We start from the raw sequence: 7,678 nt of genomic DNA, 5'->3' as shown, positions 1-7,678 counted from the left end.
ATATTCTATCATATGTATAGTTCTATATATTTTCAGAACTTGGGGCAAATAATATCTTATTTTTTACCTACCATGTATGATCTGCCTTACTCCCTTCTCTAAAACAGGATAAAATGAACTTCAAGGGGACTTCGCTTTTATCGGAAATGTAAAAGAAGTCCAGAATACAGTAGGCCTTTTGGCAGTGAGAGGCTGAGTCAAAGCAACGGGGGCCCTTTTCATCTGAAGAGCTGTGTTCATGAGCTGATACAGGGCTGATATTCAGAAAGTATGAACTGTAGCCTGGTACTGTCTTTCAAAGCTAGTGTCCTGATGTTGGAGTGTCTGTTCTGATAGGATAAATGCTTGCGCTGTTCTAGCTGTTGAGTATTTTGAATATCACCCCTGACTGATTATGTGAATCTGACATCCCTTTTGGTGCCACCCCGTACCACACTAACTACCTCTAGAGCCCCAAATCAAGAGAGAACACACTCTACTCTTCCCTGGCCAAGTGTGAAGCCTATAGCATATGTCAATATGTGAGTTGATCATAGCATCTTCCTTCCCCCTTTCACAAAGAGCAGGATCTATCTATAGAACTGAAACAGATTATGCGCAACATCTATCAGCTTGCTGCAGGAAAAAGGACAGAAAGCCTTATGAGTGTGCCCTTCTGTAAAGCCAGCTTACCTCCAGCCTTCCACACCTGACTTAGACTTAGTGTCAATCTGGTCCTCTCTGTTTTAATTCACCTCTTGAGAATGACCCCAATTTTCCTGGGCCATACATCTGCAGGGCCTTTCTGATTCACTGCTCTCTTATTCTGGGTCTTCACGTGACAGTCCCTTAGCTGTTGCTCTCCTCATCTCACAGAGTCAAAAAGAATGCTGTACATGTCCTCTTGTTTGGACCTCCTGGACTCTGCTATTTGAAACAGCTGTTTGCTTTTATTTAGGCCACTTTTTCACTCTGCTCCAGATTTAATTGCTATATTTATTTCTCTGTTTGTTCATGTGCCATGGATTGAAGTGACAAGGTCTAAGTTAAGAGTATGTCTCGTTTAAAATTCAAGTGGACAGAATATTCTTATGGAAAAGTTTATCTTTTAGCTTTTAGTTCACTGTCCTATGCACTGCATCGGTAAGATAATACTTCATTTATTTAAACTTATCAAAGCTTCTAATTCTTTGATGAGCATGAGGAGCAAAAGGGCGCAGTTTAAAAAAAAATCCTTTGTAGACAAAGTCAAGCCCGCAGGCTGTAGATTTAATATTGGTTGAGGTTTTTAAATTGTTAACAAGTACATTTACATTCCTCATATTATTCAGAAATCAAATTCAGACATCGAAGACAACAATTTTTTCACAATTATATATTTAATAAATGTTTCTCATAGTTGGATATAGACTTGCATTGCTATGATTTTTAAAAATCCTTGTTTAGTTTAAAACTGCTTTATCTTCTTTTTCTTTTGCAGTATGAAGACCCAATTTGTGGAAAAATAAACAATTCAGAGAGATGTAAAGAATAGTGTATGAAAAACATTTAGAATACCCCAGTGTAGGTCATGAAGAAGGAAATGTAATACACTGTCGACACACAGTGTTTGTGAAAATTATAGAACTAAGGAGTTATATATTCTAGGAGAGTCTTTTAACATAACTCTGTGCCTAAACCAGAACTTCCTTTCTACACCATCTTTGTTATGTAGCTACTAACCAAATACAGGTGGACTTCTACTCTTATGGTGCAGCAAATTTTTAGTGTTCTCCCCTATATTGAGTCAAAATCTACCTCCTTGTAACTATTGTAATCTACTATTTGACTAACAAGATTTCTTCCTTCTGTTATAAAATTTATTCCTCACCAGCTATGTATTAGATTGTATGTTCAGATACATGGTTACAAAAATGAAGAAAACACAGCCCCTTTTCTGGAAAATCTAACAGTCTGGATGGGGAGACAGACATATAAACAAATAATTAGGGTAGAGGAAGAAGCGCTAATAGAGCTACTTACAATAACATTATGTGAACAGAGTTCTTTAGCTGTTCATCAGATGATGTGGTTTTGAGGCTCTTTATCATCATAATAAAAGACTCTTCAAGTAAAGGTTGAGGAGATCTTATAAATCGCCTTCTTATGTGAGGTGACTCCTCTGAGGCATTCGGTTACAGTAAGGATGGCAATAATTAGGACTCAGCTACAAGATAGTTTTAGATAGAAATAAGCAGTAAAGAATCAATCTTAGATTGCCTATGCACAGATCAGAATATGTATTTGAATGTATAAATATAATTTGAGAACAGTGATATGATTTATTGGCTCTCAGATATATTAATAATGTTTGTCTAGTCAATAGGAGAAATTTCTGAATTTTAATTTGTATTATTAATTAATGTATCACTTGTTCAATGTTTTAGAATTATCAGGAAGCTTTTATTTACAGTGATTCATTTTAATTATAGTTACATCTCTTTATGCTTTGATCTATGATTTCTAGTTCTGAAGTTTACAGAAATTTATATTGTCTGTTTTGTTAAATTGATCTGGAATAATCGTATCCATTCCATTATTCCTCTTGTGTTACATAGGTGGAAGTAACTTAGTATTTGGGACCTGATTTCAATGTGACTTTTAGAAGGGTGCATGATTTATAGTTTGGCATGCCTTATCTTATAAACAAAAGAAAAGGAAGAAAGGGCTTGTAAATTGTGCAAGCGATTCTCTTTTCATAGAGAGTTTTGCTTTGTACAATGTTCTTAACTTGGGCTTTTTTTGAAAATACTTGGAATTTTATGTAAAGTCTTCTGTTTATTTGTATGTTTTAGGAATTTTTCTGGGAATATTGTCCAGAGGATTTCTCAGACACTCAAGAGAGGCTGTGTACCTGTAAATGTTTGCAAATCCCTGCAGTAGATCCTTCTTGCTAGAAATTCCTGCAGCTGTACTAAACAATAGTGTCCCCAAAGTCATGAACATGCTTTACCTTCTATATCTTTCTTTATAGCCTGTCATCCTTCCCATAAATACCATCATATATGACTTTAAAAATGGATTCTCCCACAGGGATTAGATAATAAAGATTGTGTTTGTGCACTACTTTATGGTTTCAGATACTTTCGAATGTAATCTATCATTTAATCCTCAAAATTTTATGAAAAAATATTACCCCCATTTTACAGAAGGAGGAACGGTGAGTCAAATAAATGCAGCTCGGAACTCATAAAGCACGAACGCAGATCAGCTATTCAGAGCTAAATACTCTTTCCACATTAATTATTTATCAAAATTTTCCTTTTGATTAGTTCCTGTATTCTTTATCTAAATAGAGAGGGCCTCCTTAGACTTCCTCTGTGGAAAAAAAAAAAATTGTCTAGACAATGAACAAAGAACTCAAGGAAACCAGCCTTTCAGGGCCTCTGTTTTTTCACATGTAGAATGAAATAATAAATTCAAGCCACACTGAGATACCTTCCAGCTTCTATATTCCATGTGTCTTTGTCAAAGTTTGGTCCAAAGCATCTTCTCAGGAGAGCAGGTGCATTCATTATATCTACATGCCAAGTGGGTTGGCCTGTTCCCTGCCAACTGTAGTTTTATCACTGGTCTCAACGTCCAGGCTGTGCATTGGTGATCCTTAAAGGCTTTCCTCCTGTCGTGAGGACCCCAACTTGATTACTCTTACAGAAAGACTTTGCCATGGCTGGCTTTCATCCATCTTTTCTTTACTCAGTTCTCGCTTGGAGGAATTGTGTGAATCGTTGCTTTAGTGCTGTTTAGCTGGTTATATTCTCAGACATCGTTTTAGTTTTCTTGTATTATCATGTGATGTAAAGTAGGTAAATTTAATATTAGAGGGTGGCGTATGCGTAACAGTAAATTTTAGAGTAAAAGAAATTCCGTTTAAGAAACAGTATCAAGAATCAGCTTGATTAAATTTCCAGACCCTTGGGAGGCTTGAGTGTGAGTATTGTTATTGCCTGTGTCAGAAGCTACACTTCCTGGCGGGAAGATCACTTACTGAGTTGAGGATCCCCGGTATAGGCTTGTCACTGGACAAGTCACTCATTTGAGCCTTAGCCTTTTCGTTTATCAATGAGAAGTTGAACCAGATCATCTTAAAGAGCCATGCCAATAGGAAATTGCCTGCTTTTTGACAGTTTAATTAACAATCTTTAATAAGCTATTTTTTCCCAATTCTTATATTTTGTAGCATGATTGAACTTCCTGATATTGTCACTTAAGACATTTAAATAAGACCTAGAGTTTTCTGTGATAATTACATGGTATCACGTGTGTGATAATTGCTCCTCCCGACCTTTTCCCAGCCTGACTCGTAAAAGTTTTCCCTTCAATCTGTTGATCTTCTTAATTCTTCCATTTCTTTTAACTTTTAAATTGGTTACATAAGTGGAAATTGAAGCCACAGTACAAGTCCAAAACACAGTAGGTCAACATCCCCTCATGTTACTACAGCGTATGGGCTGGGTATTCTCTCAGGCTCAAGAGTGAGTACCTTCTTGATGGAGATCCGGTCATGAATTAAGTGCAGCGCCCCACATCGCCTGATGCAATACCCACTCCAGAGCTGAGATCACAGGCTGGATTTTTATTATGATGGGATCACTCGCTATTTGAAATAGGATTTCGCTGTTCCATTTGCAGCCTGTCACCTGATAAATGCTAGATTATGAGTCAGAATAATAAACATGGAGATGTTGTAGTAGGCCAAAAAGCTTCCCATTGTCTAATGTTACATCTGTCTTTTTAGGAGTATTCTCAAAGGAAAACAAAATTTGAATGTGTGCCTGTATACTAACAGTTTCTGGAAACGGCAGTGCCTATCCATTTTCTTTTTAAATAAAGGCTTTCTGTAAACGGTTCACATACCAGTTATTTGGCTTGAAATGGCCTCCCCATGAAAATGCCTGTTTTAATGTCAAGTCAGGGAATAGCAAAGCTTTGCTGGAGTCCCAGTGTCTAGCAGATATACTATAAATTTAATTTCATGGCAAAGTGAAGTCTATTACAGAAAATCAGAAAGAACTACCTTCTCAGCAAGGCCATCTCTCTTTTTTTATTGAGTCCTTTTTGTGTAGCTTTTTCAAGCTTTGTCTGCACCTGCCAATAAAAAGGGGCTCTTTGTTTGAGGACAATACTGACAAATTAACCAGCAAACATATTTCCAGTGGTGGGTGGGGGCAGAAGTTCAGGAGAGGGCCATGGTTGCTACCTGTTTTATTATACCTGTAACCGAGGAGCCCAGTCTTGTTAACAAATTTTATTCTGCTGCATTTGAATAGTCTCGGTTCTCTTTTTGTCTCATATATTTGTCAATGAAGCTGGGGCATTTTTATAAATTTTTCTGCTACAAATGTAAGCCAAGGAGGGAGGGCGAGGAGATGGATGTTAGAATTATGCTGCCCTGTGGGAAACCAAACGGTTCTCAAAGACAGGTAAAAAAACGTCCGAGCCGTACCCAAAGTGTTTCTTAATCGGTGTTTACTGATTTGTTGTTATGTGGTAAAACACATTAATTAAAGATCTCCTGGGTATGCTGAAAATGGCTAATGACTTTTAAGTGGCTGGCTTTACCAGCAACCATTCTTTTCATTAGGGTCAACATAAAATTCAAGGGAGGGACATTTAAAAAAATAATTATATTCACCTATAATGTGAAAGCGATCAGATGGTGCTATCATTATTAAAATCTCTGGAAGAGGTTTGTGAGGGACTTTCTTTTGAAAGTTACTGTGAAATATAAATAGTGGGTTTCTCTACTATTTGTCAAGGTGAACTAGACAGTATATTAAATATGAAAAGGAAAAAACACCACCGTCACCACATTTTTTTCTGTAACTAGGTGAATGATTAGGGGCCTCACTAGATGTGACTTCACTGAAGTCTGGTCGTTTTGTTTAAACCCAGATCAATTTCTTAGGAATTCTTTATTAACCAATTCTTCATAAATAGCTATGACCCACTCGTCTAAGTTTTGTGAAGTACAGAAATAATAAATATGGTTCCTGTCCTCAAGGAACTAGTGACACATTCGATGATTTTAATAGATTTTTTGTTTTTTTAAGCGGTGAATTCTTCTAGGAGTCTTATGGTTTCAGGTCTTATGTTTAAGTCTTCAATCCATTTTGAGCTGATTTTTGTTTATGGTGAAAGATAAGGATTCAATTTTATTCTTTTGCATGTGGATATTCAGTTCTCCCAGCACCATTTGTTGAAGAGAATGTCCTCTCCCTACTGTATGGCCCTGGCACCCTTGTTTAAGATTATTTGACCACACACACAAAAGTTTATTTCTGGGCTCTCTAGTCTGTTCCATTGGTCTGTATGTCTGTCTTTATGCCAGTACTACACTTTTTAAAAATTACTGTGGCTTCATAATATGTTTGAAATCAGGAAGTGTGATGCCTTCAGTTTTGTTCTTTGTTCTCAAGACTATTTTGGTTATTAAGGGTCCTTTGTGACACCATACACAAAAATCAATTCAAAATGGGTTAAAGACTTAAACGTAAGACTCAAAACTATAAAACTCCTAGAAGAAGACATAGAAGAAAAGCTTCATGACGTTAGTGTTGACAATGAATTCATGGATATGACACTAAAACCATTGGCAACAAAAGTAAAAATAGGCAAGTGAGAACACATCAAACTAAAAAGCTCTGCACAGAAAAAAGAACAATTAAACAATTAACAGAATGATTGTTGATTGCTGGCAACCTGTGAAACAGGAAAATATTTACAAACCATGTATCAGATAAGGAGTAAATTTCCCAAATACACGAGGAACTCCTACAACTCCATAGCAATGAAGAAAACAAATGAAAACACCTAACAACTCGATTAAATAATGGATAAAGGACTTACAAAGACATTTCTCTAAAAAAGATATACGAATGGTGAACGGGTATAAGAAAAGCTGCTTAACATCACTAATCATCAGGGAAATTCAAATCGAAACCATAATGTGTTTTTATTTCATACCAGTTAGGATGGTTATAAATAAATTTTTTTTTAAAAGACAGGTATTAGCAAATATATAGAGAAATTGGAATCCTCTTATATTATTAGTGGAAATGCAAAATGGTATAACCACTATGGAAAACAGTATGGAGGTTCCTCAGAATATTAAAAGTAGAACTACCATATGATCCAGTAATCCCATTTCTGGTTATTGAACCAAAATAATTGAAAGCAGGATCTCGAAGTAATATTAGTGCTCCCATGTTCATTGCAACACTATTCACAATAGCCAGGATGTGGAAAGAACCTAAGTGTCCATCAGTGGATGAATGAGTAAAGAATGTGAGAGATAGATAATTACTCAGCCTTTAAAAAGAACAAAATCCTTCAATGTGCAATGACATGGATGAACCATGAGGACATTATGCTGAGTTAAATAAGCCAATCAAAGGAGGAAAAATACTGCACGATTCCGATTAAACGAAGTATCTGAAATTGTCAAGTGGTGATTTCTAAGGTCAGGGGGTAGGAAGAAATGGGAGAATTGCTAATAAATGGGTATAAAGTTTCAATAATGCCAGATGAATAAGTTCTAGCGATTTGTTTACAATATTATGCCTATAGTGAATTGTATTGTATATTAAAAATTCTGTAAAAGGGGAAATATGCTAAGTGTACTTACCACAATAAAATTTTAAAAAATTGAAAAGCAGTA

This window comes from Pteropus vampyrus, unplaced genomic scaffold (assembly GCF_000151845.1).
Source record: "Pteropus vampyrus isolate Shadow unplaced genomic scaffold, Pvam_2.0 Scaffold99, whole genome shotgun sequence".
NCBI lineage: Eukaryota > Metazoa > Chordata > Mammalia > Chiroptera > Pteropodidae > Pteropus > Pteropus vampyrus.
This window is presented reverse-complemented; position numbering follows the sequence as displayed.